Source organism: Delphinus delphis, chromosome 16 (assembly GCF_949987515.2).
Source record: "Delphinus delphis chromosome 16, mDelDel1.2, whole genome shotgun sequence".
NCBI lineage: Eukaryota > Metazoa > Chordata > Mammalia > Artiodactyla > Delphinidae > Delphinus > Delphinus delphis.
The window spans coordinates 58054797-58075281 of NC_082698.1; the positions used below are offsets into that span (position 1 = coordinate 58054797).

General features: G+C 38.4%; 1 protein-coding gene across 1 annotated transcript in view; it reads right to left on the minus strand.

Moving 5' to 3' along the window:
- Nucleotides 1-20485, minus strand: part of KAT6B (lysine acetyltransferase 6B) — a 180131-nt gene that overhangs the window by 144334 nt on the left and 15312 nt on the right.

Sequence of the window (20485 nt, forward strand, 5' to 3'; positions counted from 1 at the left end):
CTAGACTCACCAGTTAAGATTTTTGCCTCACAGCTTTATCTACACCTGTATCTATCTGAACTCACACATATATATTTATACACACATACTTTTGATATGGTTGTTGATGAACCACTTGAAAGTAAGCTGCACCAGCATGACACTTCACCACAAAATAGTTCAGAAGGCATTTCCTAACTCATAAGGAGATAATCTTAGATGACCAAAATGCCATTATCACATAAAGAACATTAACATTAATGGCTTAATTTGCCCTAAGATCTGCTCCAAATTCAAATGTACCTAATTATCACCCAGTTCTAGTACAGAATTTATGCATGGCACTTGGTTGTTATGCCTCTTTAGTGGAGCAATATGAAAGAAAATATTAAGAACATAACTAATAAACAGTATATGAAAGTGGCAAAAACTGTGATGAAGGCACACATGGATCCAAAAAACACTGAACTAACCAAAAACTTGAGAGAAGTACGGGAGAAGTAATCTAAATAATTAATAAAGAAAAAGTTAACCTCTGCTATTAAACTAAACTTACATTTATAGCACACAAAGCTGTAAGGAAAATATTTAAGACCTTCTCTTTTTTGATTAGGCCTTGAAAGAGGACACAGTAAGTCAAAAGATCACTGTCAGAACATAGAGGTATATGCCAAAACGTGCTTCATTAAAAATTCCAAAGCTAGGGGCTTCCCCGGTGGCGCAGTGGTTGAGAGTCCGCTTGCCGATGCAGGGGACACGGGTTCGTGCCCCGGTCCGGGAAGATCCCACGTGCCACGGAGCGGCTGGGCCCGTGAGCCATGGCCGCTGAGCCTGCGCGTCCAGAGCCTGTGCTCTGCAACAGGAGAGGCCACAACAGTGAGAGGCCCGCATACCGCAAAAAGAAAAACATGTTTTTTCAAAAGAACAAAAATTACCAAAAGTATGAATTTATTTTTTGTCAAAATATGTATACAAATGTATGTATGATATTTATGTACAAGTGCTTTAAAAGGGCTTGGAAGAATACACACAAATCCACTAGCTGTGGTTGTCTTTCGAAAGCTATTTTAGGGGAAGATCATGAAGGGCCAATGAGGAACAACTTTTACTTTTAACTTTATACATTTAAATTTTTGACATTAGGTATATATTACTTTTATAACTTCTTAAAAGTCAAAAAATGCAAATTTAAAATGCCCATATTCTTTCAATCATACTACACTGTCACCAGTATGTTTCAAGTACTCTCATCCATTAGACATATTTGGTTTCAATTTAATGATAAAAATATTTAGTTTAAATTGTTTTAGTAAAAAATTATCATATTATAGGGCTTCCCTGGTGGCACAGTGGTTGAGAGTCCGCCTGCCGATGCAGGGGACACGGGTTCGTGCCCCGGTCTGGGAAGATCCCACATGTCGCGGAGAGGCTAGGCCTGTGAGCCATGGCCGCTGAGCCTGCGCATCCAGAGCCTGTGCTCTGCAACGGGAGAGGCCACAACAGGGAGAGGCTCACGTACCGCAAAAAAAAAAAAATTATTATATTATAGTTTGCTACAACAAAGATTTGGATATATCATGCATTACAGTTTATCATACCGTAGCTTTTAAAACCAACATTGTGTTGTATCTCTCTTCCTCCTTCCCCTCTCCCTCAAGGGCACTCGTGCACACTCTCTCTCTTTCTCCTGCTCTCTCTCTCTCACCTACACACACAAACACACACACACACACACACACACACACACACACACACACACACAATCTAGCCCCCTAATATGAGCATAACAAAAGGATGGGCAACAGAAAATAAGCTTACTAATAAGAACAATTCTTTACTGGATAGACATGTTTCTAAAATGTTGTGGGTGAATTTATTAAGACTGAAATTTTTAAATATGCCAGGAAAATTTACCATTCAAAGGAATGTCACTTATTAAACAAATAATACACCATGAACACCTGGGATTCATACTCAGAAAGCAAGGATGGTTAAATATTAGGAAATCAGTTATTATAATTAATCATATTAAAGATCAAAGGAAAAAATCATTATCTCCATAAATGCTGAAAAAACATTTAATAAAATTAAAAATCTATACCTGATGAAATTTCTTTAACAACATGACAAATTCATAAGCCAGCAACATGTTTAATTGGGAGATACTGAAGTATTCCCCCAAAACATATCCACTATCACCAGTACTGTTTAACGTCATTAAGGAAGTACTAGAGCCAATAAAAAGAGACAACAGAAAAATTTAAGATATGTAATAAGATATGTCAATAAAAAGAGACAATAGAAAAATTTAAGATATGTAAATTAGAATTAGAAAGGAGGAAATACAATTAAAATTATTATTTGCCAGCACAGCATTGCTTGCCTGAAGAACCCAAGATAATAAGCTAAAAATTATTATAAATAAGAAAGAACTCAGTAAGGTGGCTAGGTACAAAACTAATATATAAAAATCAGTAACTATCCTGTATTTTGAAAAGAACCAATTAGAAAGTGTAACAGAAAATTCCATTTACAAAGCAGCCCAAAAAGATCATATTGAGGAATTAATTTAACAGAAAGTTAAAATCCTTCAGTATATGCTACTCTATACTCATCCTCTATATTCTACACACTTTCATTCACATACAAAAGACTTTAAATGGATGATAATGGTCATATTACAAAAATATTTATAAACAAAATGATGTATGTCTGGGATTTGCTTCAAAATAATTCAGTAGTGGCAGGGGGTGGGACAATGTGTAGGGATATAAATAAACAGGAGTGGTCATGAGGCAATTATTGTCATAGCTGGTAATGAGTGAGCATGGTTCTTGATTTTTCATATGCTTAAAATTTTACACAATAAAAAATTTTAAGTAATAGAGTAATAGAAAATGGAAGGATTAAAAAAATGGAAAGATACACCTGTTCTTTGGTATGACTCAAAATTAGAAGGCCCTAAAAACTCTAATAAAATTACAACAAGATCTTTTGAATAAACAGCTGATTCTAAAGTCTGTATGGGAAAACAAGCAAGCACAATTAGCCATGAAGAGTCTGAAAAGGAATATAATGGAGCATTAGCCTACCAAGAAAAAGAGAGAAAGAAAGAAAAAAGGAGAAAGAAAGGGAGAATAACAAGTGATGATGAGAATGTGGAGAAACTGGAACCCTCATACACTGCTGGTAGGAATGTAAAATGGCGCAGCCACTGTTGAAAGCAACTAGGGAGTTCCTCAAAAAATTAAACATAGAATTTTCTGTGACCCAAAAATTCCACTCCTAGGTATATACCCAAAAGAACTGAAAACACAGATACAAACAAATACTTTTACACAAGTGTTCATGGCAGCATTGTTTATGCTGTATACAAGAGATATACTTCAGATTCAAAGACATAAATTAGTTGAAAATAAAAGAATGGAAAAGATACACCGTGCAAATAATAACCAAAGAAGGGTGAAGTGGCTATATTACTATCAGAAAAAAGATTTTAACATAAAAATTGTTACTGAAAGAAAAAAAGGACATTGTATAATGACGAAAAGGTCAATGTATCAAGAAAACATAGCAATTATAAATACATATACACCTAACAACAGAGCCTCAAAAGACATTAAGAAAAAGTGACAATAATGAAAGAAGCAGACAATTCAACAATAACAGTTGAAGTCCTCAATATTATACTTTTAATAATAGAATAACCAAGCAGAAGATGAGCAAGGAAATAGAAGTATTGAACAGCACTACAAACCCAACTAGACCTAACAGACATCTACAGATGTCTTCATCCAACAGTAGCAGAATACACATTCTTCTGAATTGCACTCAGAACATTTTTCAAGACAGACCATATATTAGGCATAAAGCAAGCCTCAATAAATATAAAAGGACTGAAATCATATAAACTGCATTATCTGACCACAATGGAATGAAGTTAGAAATCAATAACAGAGGTAGATTTAGGAAATTCACAGCCCAGTATAAACCTTTGGGCAATACTGAATGACAGTGAGATAGCTGGAAAGATCAGATCTTAGGGTAGGGAACAGAGTCTGTGGGCAACAGCTCAAGGCATGTCCAACAGGAAACCCACTCACTTCCAACTGTGTCAGGTTTAATACAGCAAGGATCTCTGACAAATGCACTTTTAGGTCATTAAAACCAATAGCTGGACCTCCCTGAAGCCACAGTGGTTAAGAATCTGCCTGCCAATTCAGGGGACACAGGTTCGATCCCTGGTCCGGGAAGATCCCACATGCCACAGAGCAACTAAGCCCGTGGGCTGCAACTGCTGAGCCTATGTTCTAGAGCCCACGAGCCACAACTACTGAAGCCCCCGCACCCTACAGCCTGCACGTCACAACTACTGAAGCCCACATGCTCTAGGGCCCGCGTGCCGCAACTTCTGAGCCCGCGTGCAGCAACTTCTGAGCCCGCGTGCAGCAAATACTGAAGCCGGCACACCTAGAGCCCGTGCTCTGCAACAAAAAGAAGCCACCGCCATGAGAAGCCCGTGCACCACAATGAAGAGTAGCCCCTGCTTGCTGCAACTAGAGAAAACCCGTGTACAACAATGAAGACCCAACACGGCCAAAAAAGAAAAAAAAACACCAACAGCTAATCAGCTAAAATAAACCCTTCCCTGAACCCTCAGTTTCACAAAATGGTCATAAGGAATTAGTGAAACACAGGCTGACATAATTAGGGCTAGCTAAGACTCTCTAGAGATCCACAGAATTTAGGGAGCAAATGATTTCAAGTGACATATATTCCAGAAATCTTTGAAAATGGGAATACTGTACCATGAGGCCACTGCCTTTTGCCTCCTCCCTCCTCCCCTACATTCCAAAGCAAAACTGGAGACAACTCCACAGGCTAAATGAGGTTAAGTGAAATAAAAGTTGCAAAGTTAATTTAATTAAAATTTTCAAAGGTAAAAGCGAAGCTGAGCATTAAGAGAGATCTAGCTTTCTGATAAAGTTATGTGATTTTTTTTAAGGCATCATAAATTAGTGGGGAAAGTAAGAATTTTATTATATGATCCTGGAACAATCAGTCAGCTATTAAAAACACAAGAGGTTCTTACACCATTAACCAAAATTAAAACTGCAGATGACTTTAAGGATCTAAGTATCACACCACTAAAGACAAACAAAAAATTAGAAGGAAATATCAGTAAATGCTTCTCTGAGCTCAGGATGGTAGGATGGAAAAGAATTTTCTTAAAAAAAAAAAAAAAAAGAAAAAAATCACAAAAATTGATAACAGTATACTTCATGGCACAACTAAGTAATATTTGTATACTGGTAAAAATATAAACACTGAATACAAATACTTAAACAAAAATGAAGACTTAATTACATTGAGATGAGAAGGGCAATGGGAAAGGGAAGGGTATATGTGTATAAGAGACCTTTATCCTTATTTTCCCTGGCAAGAAGTCAATAGAAAAATGTCTAAAATTGAAATTCAAGAAATAGCATTATAAGAATGCTGTTTAAAAACACAGAACTCTAACTTCCAGAAGAAATGACTAAATATGGTTGAAGGGTTGAAGATGGTTGCCTCCGGGGCATAGGAATGAAGGATGGGGAACTAACCGCAACACTACAGCTATTGAGCAATGACCATTAAACAAAAAACAAGTCATTTGTAATCAAAGAAATACAAAGCAAAGTAAAAGGGAGCCACTCTTCCCTCTACCACATTACCAAGATAAAAAGTACAGGTGAGGAAGCAAGTAGATGCCCAAGGCCTCTCATACTCTGCCCAAGAGTATAAACTGGTACTACCTTTTGGAACACTTTTTACAATACATTCCGAAAGTCTTAGAAAAAGAATTCATGTTTATGTCCCAGTGTACCTCCTCTAATAATCTATCCTATAAGAAACAATTACCCACTTATACACAAAAATTTTTAGTAGCAGCATTATCCGTAATAACAAAAAAGTCAGGAACACCCTAAATGTTGAGTAACAAAGACATGAGAAATACTACCAGCCATTTAAAATCATACTTCAAGGGACTTCCCTGGTGGCGCAGTGGTTAAGAATCCAACCTGCCAATGCAGGGGACACAGGTTCAAGCCCTGGTCTGGGAAGATCCCACATGCCACGGAGCAACTAAGCCTGTGCCCCACAACTACTGAGCCTGTGCTCTAGAGCCCATGAGCCACAACTACTGAGCCTGCGCTCTAGAGCCTGTGAGCCACAACCACTGAGCCCGCATGCCAAAACTACTGAAGCTCGCACACCTAGAGCCCGTGCTCCGCAACAAGAGAAGCCACCTCAATGAGAAGCCCGCGTACCACAACGAAGAGTCGCCCCTGCTCGCCGCAACTAGAGAAAGCCCGCACACAGCAATGAAGACCCAATGCAGCCAAAAATAAAAAATAAAGTAAAATAAAAGCACACGTCAAAGAATCAATAAGAATACGGGAAAAGGTTTACAACATGGTTTTTTTTTTGTTGCTGTTGCTGTTGTTGTTGTTGTTGTTTTTTGCGGTACGCAGGCCTCTCACTGTTGTGGCCTCTCCCGTTGCGGAGCACAGGCTCCGGACGCGCAGGCTCAGCAGCCATGGCTCACGGGCCCAGCCACTCCGCAACACGTGGGAATTTCCCGGACCGGGGCACGAACCCGTGTCCCCTGCATCGGCAGGCTGACTCTCAACCACTGCGCCACCAGGGAAGCCCTACAACATGTTTTAAATGTAGAAAGCAAGATACAAAATTATATAGCTAACATCTTTTTATTTAAATAGAACAAATGTACATGTAGGAGAAAAAAAGACTGGAAGAAAATACAAACTTTTAACAGTAGTTATCTTTAGAGTGAAATCTGCAGTCATAGTATATCACCTCTGAACTTTTCTGTATCCTTCGAAGTCTGTACAATAAGCAGGTGTTACTCTGAAAACATACTCTTTTCCTCATTATTTAAATAACAAGAAGTGGGGGAAAACAACAAAGGAACATTAGTTTTAGCCATTAGTGGCCTATGTGACTAGAGCCAGTCTCCAATAGGAGACGCAGCCTTCAGCAGAAGGGGACAAGGGTATCCATTTGCACTTCTCCTTCAAGTGCAGGAAGGCCAGGGAGGAAGTGCCGGGGCAACTACCCCTCCCACAGCGCTGGACTCTGCTCAGCTGTCCTTTCTTGCCCGGCCCAGGAAAGGCTTGCTGCCTCGCTATCTCAAGGCCCCATGGCTGTAGCCAACTACCCCTATGCAGTCTGTGCTTTTATTATCTCCATTTGTCAGCTGAGGAAACCAAGACAAAGACCTTACTTGCCCAGCGGAAAAGTCAGGATTTGAACCTAAGCATTCTGCCCCCCAGCGCCTATTCTTCCTAAGACTCCTTTCAAATGACCTCTAAGGTCTCTTTTAGCAACAACAAGGGCCCTGTCCAGTTAACATATCTAGACTGTTTCCTCAACCACAAAAGTCCCTGTTTACTGCACACTGGCATCTCCCAGAGATATGAAAAAGTTCTAATGCCTGCCTCCCACCCCGACATTCTGTATTAACAGGCGTCGTATGGTCTGGGCATCAGAATTTTTAAAAGCTTTCAGATGATTCAAATGTGCAGCAAAGTCTGGGAACCACTGGCCTAAGTCAAATGACCTGCTGAAGGAGGGGAGAGGGGAGAGCCTCCAGAAAAATACTCATAAATATATAAGCCCAACATTCTGTATACAATTTCAGGGTTTACAACCACTAAAAGGAGTCCTTGGATGTCAGCTTAAAACCCTTGAACTTGGTGACCCTGAAGATCACCTGCCCCTCTAAAATGTTATCCTACAGTTGAAGAATTATGATACAACAGTTTTACTACATTAATTCATAATAGACACAAGAAATGAATGTGATGATTTTTGGTTTTCTGTTCTGAAGCACAGATCCTAAGTCAATTAGTCAATGGTTTCCTTTGGGATGAGTATTTGGGAGAAAAGAGGAAAGGAATTAGCAGTATAAGCTGACATCAGCACTATCACGTCAGCACTGTGTTTAACCAAATGTAAAGATTTCTAGATAAGTGGATGGCTACTGTGAGGAGTGAGGAGAAAGGGAGAGGAGAGGGTCCATTATCAAATCATCTTGAGAAACTGTGGGCTAAGCAAGCTAAATTCCAGAACTTCTCAGGGACATTAGAACTCAGAACGTTATTAGCATCCTTAACATCTTGAAGAGTACCACTTCCTTCTACCTCAGAGGTTGTTTGGGAAAAGCCACCTTAAATAAGGTCACACCATAAATTTTAAGTCTTTTCAGCGACTCCTATTACAAACACTAAAAAGGCACTTAGAGGTCCAGCATTATAAGAAGCTAATGTGTAACTATTTTCAATACCTTTTCTTTAAAAGAAGTTTTTCTTCATGATGGAAAATAAGAGGTAGTGTAGCATAATGGTTAAGCATACAGACTATGGAGCCAAGACGCCTGGGCCTGAATCCTGGCTCCACTCCCCATACAACAGCCATGTGACTTTGGGCAAGTCCTTCAACCTCATGTACCTCAGTCCTCTCCCGTGTAAGAACGAAAAGAAGTACTACCTCACAGGCAAGTTGCTATACTTAAAGCACTTTAAGTAGTGTCTAACTCACAGTAGGCAATATATAAAATGTTGGCTGTTGTTACTCATTCCTAAAGGAAATAAATTTTCAGTCACTGTGAAAATGAATGTCTTGGCATGTTTCAACTGGTAATTCTAACTACAATTTAAATATGGCTTGGGCTTCCCTGGTGGCGCAGTGATTGAGAGTCCGCCTGCCGATGCAGCGGACTGTGCACCAGGCTGAAACACCAGCTCTGACACTTCCTGTGTACTCTTGGGCAAGGCACCATCTCTGGCCTGTCTCTTCATCTGTAAAATTCCATCAGTAACAGTACTTATCTCTCAGGGTTCATGTAAAATTATTTTGTATATGTTAAAATACTTAGAACTTTACCTGGTAAGCACTAAGTATTTAATACTAATATCTTCTTGCATATTTTCTGTATAGCCTTCAAATCTAATATGAACTGTTTATTATGCATACTTTACAAGGTATAAGTTTTTAACCATGTTCTTTTGCTCTTGTGTCTCACAGACAGAATTGAGAACTGAAATAGTCACAGACACAAATCGCACATTTCAGGAAAGTCAAGGCACTTACTGCAAGATACATGGTGATGTTTATTTCATTTTGCTCTGAAATTTTTAGAAACTGGAAAAATACATATAATTTGCCCCTGATCAAAACTGCCTGTAGGCTTTTGTTCCTACCCTAGCAAGACTTATTGCTAACCAATATACTATGTTAAATTGAAATCAAGATATTACACAATTTTCCAATGCAGAGATGATTTTATATAAGTTGGTATAAATGCTTTGTGAGGATGTAATTGTTGGCATCTTATTATATTTCAGTAGCTGGTGGAAAAATGAGATAAGTTGGAAGGGAGGTTTATAGTGTCAGAGCTCATTAGATGAGAAGATCATCTTTTTTTATCAGCTCTAGAAAGCACATTTACAGGCTGATAACTAAACAGTTATCCTTTACCAACTGGAACAGTCAGTATTACCAAGGTATTCCAACTAACTGCAGCTACTGCAGAAAATTCTACTAAAACACTGTGGAATGAAAGGAAATGAAGAATTGTTAAGGTTAACTGCCTTTGTGAATTTTGATGTGATTTTTCTTTCTAAGTTTTTACCAAGAACTAAAAGAATATAATATACATCCAACTGAATGATATTTTTCTTTTTTTCCCAACTTTATTGAAGTATAACTGACATATAACATTGTGACAATGATATTATTCTTTTTTAAATAAGTCACTTTCTTTTTCGGCCTGTTCAGAGTTCTCTGAGGATTCAAATTTAAATAACAGACACAAAATTCTTCAGATGTTACTTAGTCTTCAAAACGTCACCAAAGAGCCTCTCTTATTAAGTTGTTTTACATATCTTCATGCACTCTGTGGGCATTTAAATGAGAGATCCTTGTCTACAACTTTAAATGTACTTGTTAGAAAACGTTTTGGATATCCAAACTCCTATTGTTAAAAACTCTCAAGCTATTACTGCCGAATCCATTCTTCAGTTCTTTGACTCCAGAGTAAAGAAACACTAAGTGGAAATGGGAGGCAGCCCCTGTTTCTGCCCTCGTGGAAATGATTCAGGATGTACCACCAGACCTAGAACTCAGGCTGCCTGACTTCCAGCCTTCAGCTAGCATTATTCCCATAAATTGTGATTCATTCCTTTCCAAGCAGACTTAGACCATGTGATTACACTATAGCTCCAAAACCTTCAAAGATTTGCAACCTCTAGTGCAAAAACTGATTTAGGTGAGGACACTGAAACCACTGTGTGGCAAGCAGAATAATGCCACCCCCCACACCCAAATATCCACTCCCTAATGCCAAGAACCTGTCCACCTGTCACCTTACATGGCAAAATGACCTTTATAGCTGTGATTAAGTTAAAGACTTAGAGATGGGGAGATTATCCTGGATTATGTAAGTGGCCCCAATCTAACCACACGAATCCTTGAAAAGCTGCCCAGGTGGTTGGTCACAGAAAGAAGTAACTATGATAAAATGGTCAGAGATGGAATGTGCTGGCTTTGAAGGCAGAGGGAGGGGGCCATGAGCCAAGAAATGCAGACAGGCTGTAGAAGCTGGAAAAGGTGAAGAAACAGATTCTCCCCTAGAGCCTCCAGAAAGGAGCACAGTCCTACTGACACCTTGATCTCAACCCTACGAGACCCATGTTGGGCTTCCAACCTACAGAACTGGAAGACAATAAATCTGCGGTGTTTTAAGCCACTAAGTTTGTGGTAATTTCTCACAGCAAGTAATAGAAAACTAATATACAAAGGGTGAAAGGTTATTCACACGGTCTCAGAGTATCACTGTACAAATTACTTATTCACTGCAAAACAAAAAAGGTGCCTTTATAAAGAGAGATCTGGCAGACACCACCTTAACCAACTAATCAAATAAGCACTGCCAGTAACAAGACAACCTGAAAGGATGTGACAAAAAAGGAAATACACAACATGACCCATGCAGTATTCTCGCCGAAAATATCTCCTCTGAACCTAATCGTGAGGACCTAATCAGACAAACACTAATTGTGGGACATCCTACAAAACAACTGGCTTAGACTCTTCAAAACTGCCACTGACAGAAGAAGTAAAAGAAGAGGAAAAACGGTTCCCTATTAAAGGAGACATGACAACTAAATGTGATGCAAGATTCTTAACTGGATCCTAGCTGAAAAACAAAAGTTATAAACGACATTTTGGGTCCATCTGAAGAAATACGGACTATCTATTAGATATAACACTCTTGTTTCACTGTTGAATTTCTTACATGAGATAAAAGTATTGTGGTTATACAGGAGAATGTTCCTTGACATATAATTACTATAATTTAATATCATAATGTTTGCTATCATTTTCAAACAGTTCAGCCAAAAAGTGTGAATATGTGTATGTATGTGTGTACACACAAACACACACACGGGAGAGAAAGAACAAATGTGGAAAAATGTTAAAAATCAGTGAATCTAGTGAAAGAAATATAGCACTTATTGCACTACTCTTTCAACTTTTCTGCAGTATTGCTATTTCGTAAATACAAAGTTAAGGGGGAATCGTCTTCCTGGCTCCCACCACTGCCTGCTTTTCCCAGTCTCCTCACGTCCTGCCAGTACTGTAGCTGGAACAGCTTATATTCTTCAAACTGCCCACACTCTTCCACTAGCAGATTCTGTGTTCTGCTGCTTCACTCACATCTCAAGGCTCAATAGCTGCAGTTGGGTTTCGATATAAGGTAGAAGCTTGTACATGATATTAAAATACCGGTTTGGGAAACTAGTTGATCAAATATCAAACAAGAATCATCATTTCATGTCCTTAATACTAGATTTTAGTTTGAGCACTCTTTGCTGCTCTCATTATTGTTTCTCTTACGCCATATAATCTTTACTCTCTGTTTTCTTGAACTTCATCATCGCATTTATGATCTGAGACGGTCACAAGCATGGCAGTCAACCATGGACAAAAATCAAAACTGGTGGCATCAGAAACTACTACAGACACATTCAAGCGCGGCCTCTGGCTCCCAGCCCACACCACTGTGAGTATCACAGGCAGCCCAGACCAAGGCTCACCTCCTTCCTGTAGGCCTCATTGCTCTCCATATGGCAGCTTCCCAACATCAAAGAAGATGGAAGAAATTATCTAAATTTACCAGGCTAGTCCCATTCCCTCCCTTGAACTGTGGAAGAGTCACTGATATCTCAATTACCTATTCTGCAATACCTTTTTCTGCATGCTGAGATTTTGGAATGCTAAAAAAAAAGGGGGTGGGGTGGGGTGGTACTGGACTAACAGATGGAGGATTAGGAACAAAAGACCTCCCTGACAGGAGAAACAAGAGCTAAAACGTTTGTATACCTACTATAATAGCACAGAGGAACAAAAATTTGAACTTGTAAATAAAATTAAGTTGCTCTTCTGAAATGCCTGTCTAGCTACAGACAGGAAAAGGCCCAGCATGGTTTCTATGTATGCTTATGCTGTTTCTAATAGAAAGGATACAATCAAGCCAAAACAAACATCTGTTAACCAGTTAAGTTTGTTAATGAAACAAAATTGCAGCTGGTTTTATCAAAGATCAAAAGTGAAGCAAATTAGAGAAAGGATGTATGAACAAAGCTGGTTTCTAAAAAATAATGGCTAAAGAATTCTAAACCCACTTGTCAAATTAACACAAATCCTTCCTGGATTTTGCTTAGACCACTGATTAGTATTTATTTTGTATCTTTGAAGAAACCAGCCTCACAGTTTAAATCTAATATCATTTACTCTAGAACTCTGCCTATATAGTTCACTTCGCAGCGCTTTCAATGTATTACATTTCACAAAACAAAGCAAAAAAAAATAAGTTACACTCTACCATTAATATTCTGCTAATTAAAAGGTTCGCTTATAAAAGGAAGAACAACAGTATACAGTTTGCAACTCCTAGAAACTTCTCTGGGAAAGCAGTCCAGTCCTAAGCATAAGCATGATAACAGTGATTGGCATTTCACAATGAGCCCTGCCAGGCCTCCTTCTCTTACTTCTATAAACTCCCCATCACCACCTGAAGACAGTGAGATAAGAGCACCCACACACAAACAAAACACACTTTCCTCATGGCGTTGCTAAATGAAAATGTCAAAAATTACATGGCTGACTCATTTGCAAACTTTAATTTAGTGAGCTAATTGATGTTTATGTACTCAGAAACATTAATAGACTGGAGAGATCAAAGTACCTGAGAAGATGCAGATTCACATGCGAAATGCTGGTTTAACTGGAGAAGAACAGTTCAATCAAATCTACTGTAGTTTAATGTATAGGCCAAGAAAATTAAGTTTATAAACAAAACAAAAAGTCATGAATTTTCCAATCAAAATTTGCTATTGCAGTGATAAAACAATCACATTTTCTCGTGTATTCTTTTTACATTACAAAGATAAAATAGATAAAAAGAATATAGACCTTCGTTCTGAGAAACATTATAAAAATCTTCGCCATCCAAGATATGGTCAGAATAAATCAGCAAACAACACTTAACTGTTAAATAACTTCAAAGCTACAAAATATAGATTTTTCTTAGCACTCAAAGTATAACAAATACAGCTGTTATAATCCAAACAGGTATAGGGAACACAACAGTAAATTCCTGAAAGCTGCTGAAAATATCCAAAATTAGTCAAGAAATTACACCCTTAGCATCCTTAATGCTTGGAAGAAAATACCATTAGGAAATCAAAAAATAGACTGCTCTATATATCATTCACGTCAAGGTCAGGAAAAGGCAGCTATAATGTCAAACATATCTAAGATCCAAAGAGTTAAAAAGAATACTTAACACTCATTTTAAGAGTCCAAAATCCTCTGACATAATGTTTCTATTTTTCCTGAAACCTATTTCATTAGAAGTCTAGACAAGTCCCATCTCGATAAAAGCTCAAAAGTGGAACATGCTGTCACTCCTGAGTGCGAGAGAAAGACGCATCCTTCCCTTGACCCGACTAACTAGTCTTAGACAATCTGAGGGCTCTCTCAACAACACCCCAGCAACTGGTACTATCTGCTCACAAAAGCAGTCCTAGTGCTATTTTGAAGAACTTCTGAAGCTTACCCATAGGAACAACATAACACAATCCTTTTCCTTCCCTGACCCTGGAACAGCACTATGGATTCACCTAGCCATTCACATTATATAATAGGTTTCTGTCTGACTTCAGTCATTCTAAAACCTATTTTCATTCATACTGATCCCAAAATTCAGGTTACAGAATATGGAAGAGTGTATTCTGCCGTATTTAGGCCTTTATCCAACTTTCAGTTGAATGCACACAACTAAGCACTCTTTGAGAAATGCGACATCTGCAATACAAAGGACACCAATTCAAAGGAGAACTGAGAAGGACAACAGAGCGGAGGTCATTTGGACTCTATAATTAGCAGATAAAAAATACACATATTTCTGTCAAAAAGATCCAGAGTTGTCTGAGACCATGAACAGTCCTCCTAGGGCTGAGAAACTTCTGGAAGCCTGCCACATCATAGAACAATATGGACTAGGGAATGGTCCTTCACAAAGTACGGGAGATTGGAAAAGTTCCAGGGGGGGATGAGGAGGGTCTCTCTAGGGTAGGGAGAAAACTGAAGAAAAGAAAATCTAAAAATAAAGTTCTTTTTTTAAAAAATTTATCTACTTTTTATTTTATTTATTTTTGGCTGTGTTGGGTCTTTGTTGCTGCATGTGGGCTTTTCTAGTTGTGGTGAGCAGGGGCTACTCTTCCTTGCGGTACGCAGGCTTCTCTTATTGTGGAGCATGGGCTCTAGGTGCGCGGCCTTCGGTAGTTGTGGCTCGTGGGCTCTAGAGCACAGGCTCAGTAGTTGTGGCGCAGGGGCTTGGTTGCTCCGCGGCATGTGGGATTTCCCGGACCAGGTCTTGAACCCATGTCCCCTGCATTGGCAGGTGGATTCTTAACCACTGCGCCACCAGGGAAGTCCGTAAAAATAAAGTTCTTTAAATTACACCATTTACACAACACGAGAAACTGATGTAGGATGTACATTAATCTTCTATTTATGGAAATATTTCATACTAATTACCCCACCAAAAACCCTAATAAAATATCTCCCTAAAAGGAAGTGGGGGACAAATAGAATAAACAACTGAACAGGCCAAGACCATGAAAAGTGATTTTTAATATAGTTCTGTCTCTCAGCCCCATTTCTGATCATCTGTGCTCCTTCTGAAACTCATTTTTATTTTTTTCTTATTGACAGTATCATTGTGGTAATTACGTTAGAAGGTTTTTCATAAGATTGTAATACAATTATTTCATTTCTTCAAGAAAAAAACATCAAAAGCCCTACCTGGTATAAGAAGTGTCTCTCTTTCCAACTATAGCTGCCTAGAATGAGAGTTCCCATACTATGCACGGCACTAGAAACATACCAAGATTTGACACTTAATAAATTTTAGGAAGATATTCCCAATAAAGTGAAATACCAAGGAATGTTTAAAATTGAACCAAACTGATTTTATAAAAATGCTAAAGCCCAAATGTTCAAATGGAATCTTAATGCTACAAAATGTATAGTAATAACTGAAGTCTGTCTTAGAATATCTGACTTTCCAAAGTCCTCATAATCTGATCTAATTGAGCTTTACCATTTTTAATGAGAAACACTAATACTATCCTTTAGGAGTTCCCTCACCAAGTCAAAGATAAAGTTTTATCTTCAGTGGTTTAATTCATTTCCATATCACCTCACCAAAGAGAGCTTTCTTAAATAAATACAAAGAAGTTACGCTAAGGAGCCAGTATGGTAATATCCAGTTTGAATTCTAGACTATCAGAAGATGTGCAATTACATTTCAGAAAGGAAGGAGCTCTTCTATTTTAACTTGCATTGTATTCCTCCTAGCAGTCATGCATAGGAATGATCATGATGTTACATTTAATTAGACACAGATTTACTACTTTCCCTACTGCTTTCCCATACTGCTAATATTATAAATAGTGCCTGCTTTAAAAACTGTACTAAGTTCATTGCAACTACCAAATTTAAAATGCCAGAAATCTATTTGTTGGGGGACAACTGCTTCTAAGCATTTGAGGAAATGGAAGAGATACTTTCACTGTTAATGAAAAGCCACCCCTGTTGACCAAGTATACAGCCCACTGGTAAAGAGGTCTGGAGTCAGACTGTTTCATTAGAATCTTGGCTTCACCACGCACCAGCTCTGAAAGTGACCTTGGACAAACTGCTTAGGCTTTGAGCCTCAGTTTTTCATCTATAAAATAAGGATAATAATCTATGGCCCTCACAGTTATTGTGATAAGGAGACAGTAAATGTAAGGCACCTGGAATAGTGCCAGCATTTTAACACTTAAGAAATGTTATTATTTTTACCATTTTTATTTTCTTTTTTACAATTAAACTATTCAACAAAGGTAACCAGAATAACAGCTTCTTGAAAGCCATTAGTTGGCTAATTGTGATTGAATGACTTCATCTCTGTACAGTGGCCATTTATACCATAAATGTCCTCCCACAATGTGAATTTTACAGACCTCTAGCACATCAAGAACAATGATAATCTGCCTTTCAAAGATACGAGAACAAGTCCTATATACATGAAGCTATAGTACAACTAATCGACATATAGATCCAAGTTCAACAGCTGAAGCAATAATAATCAAAAGCCAGCAACCAGCATACATATATGGTTTTAGTATAAGAAACTCAAAATATTTTCTACAGTACAAAAATGTTCACATTGGTCTTTGACACTTTAGATTCCTTTGAAAATCTGATAAAAACTACAGACCCTGAACCTAGGAAAACGTGTGGATACAAACGACTGTTCTATTTCAGGGGATTTGTTAGCCCACCTACCCCAAACTCATTCATGGACCCAGGTTAAGAATTTCTATTACATTGACCTAGAAAGTTTACAGGGTATTAAACTATTTACCCCTTGTAATCTCAAAGGGCAATATATTCTGATGTACTTTTTATTACATTTTTCAAGGGAAAAGGCTATTGTAATATACAATAGAAACAGTACAATACATTCTGGCCAAATCGGCAATCTGATTTTCATTTATGTTTATTTGTCCTTTTTTAAAAATTAGATTATGATTACTCAACACAACTAATCCCCAAATTTCATCAAATAAAAATTCTAGGACATATTTTCTCAGCTTTCCTTGTTATATGATGATGCTAACTGGACAATGTAAAGATCAGCACCATAAAAAGAGCAGGAACAACTGCATGATAAGCAATAAATCACTCTGTTCTCAATTCTAGACACTTTCAGACATGAGTCTTCCTTCAGACTAAAAATACTTCTGTATAGATGCTGTATGAAAAAAATATAAGGATGTCAAGAAATGATGGGCAAGGTTAAAGAGAAGGATAGGAAAGGGACTGTGGAAAATCTGTAGTATTTCCTCTATCACAAGTTGATACTCCCCTGGACCACAAAATTATTAAAACATGCTATTAAATTGCCTAAAGCTGCCTGAATTAGTCCATGCACCTGATAATTATAAAAGCTTAATATACCTTAGAGTAATTTATATATATTTAAAACAGATATCCAAAGCCATCAAGAAATGGCTCTATATTCCCTTAAGGATTTTCCTGATGGCATAAGCTTTTATAAAAATATTTAGGGCTTCCCTGGTGGCGCAGTGGTTAAGAATCCACCTGCCAATGCAGGGGACACGGGTTCAAGCCCTGGTCTGGGAAGATCCCACATGCCGCGGAGCAACTAAGCCCGTGCGCCACAACTACTGAAGCCCACGTGCCTGGAGCCCATGCTCCAACACAAGAGAAGCCACCGCAAGGAGAAGCCTGCGCACCGCAACGAAGGGTAGCCCCCACTCGCTGCAACTAGAGAAAGCCCGTGCGCAGCAACAAAGACCTAACACAGCCAAAAACAAACAAATAAATTTAAAAATATATAATGAGGGACTTCCTTGGTGGCACAGTGGTTAAGGATCCACGTGCCAATGCAGGGGACATGGGTTCGAGCCCTAGTCCGGGAAGATCTCACATGCCGTGGAGCAACTAAGCCCGTGCACCACAACTACTGAGTCTGTGCACTAGAGCCTGCGAGCCACAGCTACTGAGCCCACGAGCCACAACTACTGAAGCCCACGTGCCTAGAGCCCATGCCCTGCAACAAGAGAAGCCACTGCAATGAGAAGCCTGCGCACAGCAAAGAAGAGCAGCCCCTGCTTGCTGCAACTAGAGAAAGCCCACGTGCAGAAAGATCCAATGCAGCCAAAAGTAAATAAATAAACAAAACATACATATAAAACAAAAATAAACAAATGGGACCTAATGAAACTTAAAAGCTTTTGCACAGCAAAGGAAACCATAAACAAGACGAAAAGACAACCCTCAGAATGGGAGAAAATATTTGCTAACGAAGCAACTGACAAAGGATTAATCTCCAAAATATACAAGCAGCTTATGCAGCTCAATATCAAAAAACAAACAACCCAATCCAAAAATGTGCAGAAGACCTAAACAGACATTTCTCCAAAGAAGATATACAGATTGCCAACAAACACACAAAAGTATGCTCAACATCACTAATCATTAGAGAAATGCAAATCAAAACTACAATGAGGTATCACCTCACACCGGTCACAATGGCCATCATCAAAAAATCTACAAACAATAAATGCTGGAGAGGGTGTGGAGAAAAGGGAACCCTCTTGCACTGTTGGTGGGAATGTAAATTGATACGGCTACTATGGAGAACAGTATGGAGGTTCCTTAAAAAACTAAAAATAGAACTACCATATGACCCAGTAATCCCACTACTGGGTATATACCCTGAGAAAACCATAATTCAAAAAGAGCCATGGACCACAATGTTCATTACAGTTCTATTTACAATAGCCAGGACATGGAAGCAACCTAGGTGTTCACTGACAGGTGAATGGATAAAGAAGATGTGGCACATATAATGGAATATTACTCAGCCATAAAGAGAAACGAAACTGAATTATTTGTAGTGAGGTGGATGGACCTAGAGTCTGTCATACAGAGTGAAGTAAGTCAGAAAGAGAAAAACAAATACTGTATGCTAACACATATATATGGAATGTAAAAAAAAAAAAAAAGGTTCTGAAGAACCTAGGGGCGGGACAAGAATAAAGACGTAGACGTAGAGAATGGACTTGAGGACATGGGGAGGGGGAAGGGTAAGCTGGGATGAAGTGAGAGAGTGGCATGGACATATATACACTACCAAATGTAAAATCGACAGCTAGTGGGAAGCAGCCACATAGCACAGGGAGATCAGCTTGATGCTTTGTGACCACCTAGAGGGGTAGGATAGGGAGGGTGGGAGGGAGATGCAAGAGGGAGGAGATATGGGGATATACGTATATGTATAGCTGATTCACCTTGTTATAAAGCAGAAACTAACACACCATTGTAAAGCAATTATACTCCAATAAAGATGTTAAAAAAATACATTTTAAAAAAAAAGAAAAAGAAAGAAATTCTAGGGTTTCGATTGGTCTGTGGAAAGGCAAATCACCTGGTCCCACCCAGTTTGTAGAACTGGGCCTCTATCAGCTTAAGGCAAGAAGGGAAGCAGGGTCTATCTTATGCGCAACAGTATCCAAAGAGGAAAAACAAGTCATCAGGAGCACAGCTTTTCCTAACACTGTTTCCATCACTTCTGAAAATGCAGTTAGCACATACAACCATCACCCTTTCTATCAACAATGGCTAATGGCTTACAAGGTGTAAAGTTAACTGCTATCAATGCATCCACTCACCCAAAGGACAGACAACAAGCCCCCAAACTGGAGGGCCGAAACCTTTATAAACAATTTGCTACTGCTCTGTTTTGGTTTTAGTTTGGGCAGTAATTTCAATAGCTTTGAAATAAAACAAAGGAAAATCCTACTTAACCAAAGACTTTAAATTGTAGCAGTAACTTAAGGAGAAATCTGCCATATACGTATAACTATTATGGAAATGACAGAAGGCCCAGAGAAACCAAAGATTATAAGATACAGTATGAGACAAAATAAACATTTACTTCCACCTGCTGAGAAGTGAACAATAACAAATGACTTTAAATTGAAACAGGCAGGATTTAGGTCACATATTAAAACAGTTCCAGTAATGCACAGACTATCAGTATTAAAATAATTAGTCTATAGATCCTTCTTCTCTGAAATAACAATAAAGGGAAAAATATATCAATTATACCTCACAAAGCTAAAACAATAAATAATAATTTTAAAAGAGAAAAACATATAATGGCCTTTCTTGGATTTTTGAAATATATATGATCCTGCCTTGAGGAAGGAAGATTAAAGTTATCTATCCTGGTCCCTTCAAGCACCCACGGATTAGCAATCATAGTTTAAAAAACAAACCACATAATCAT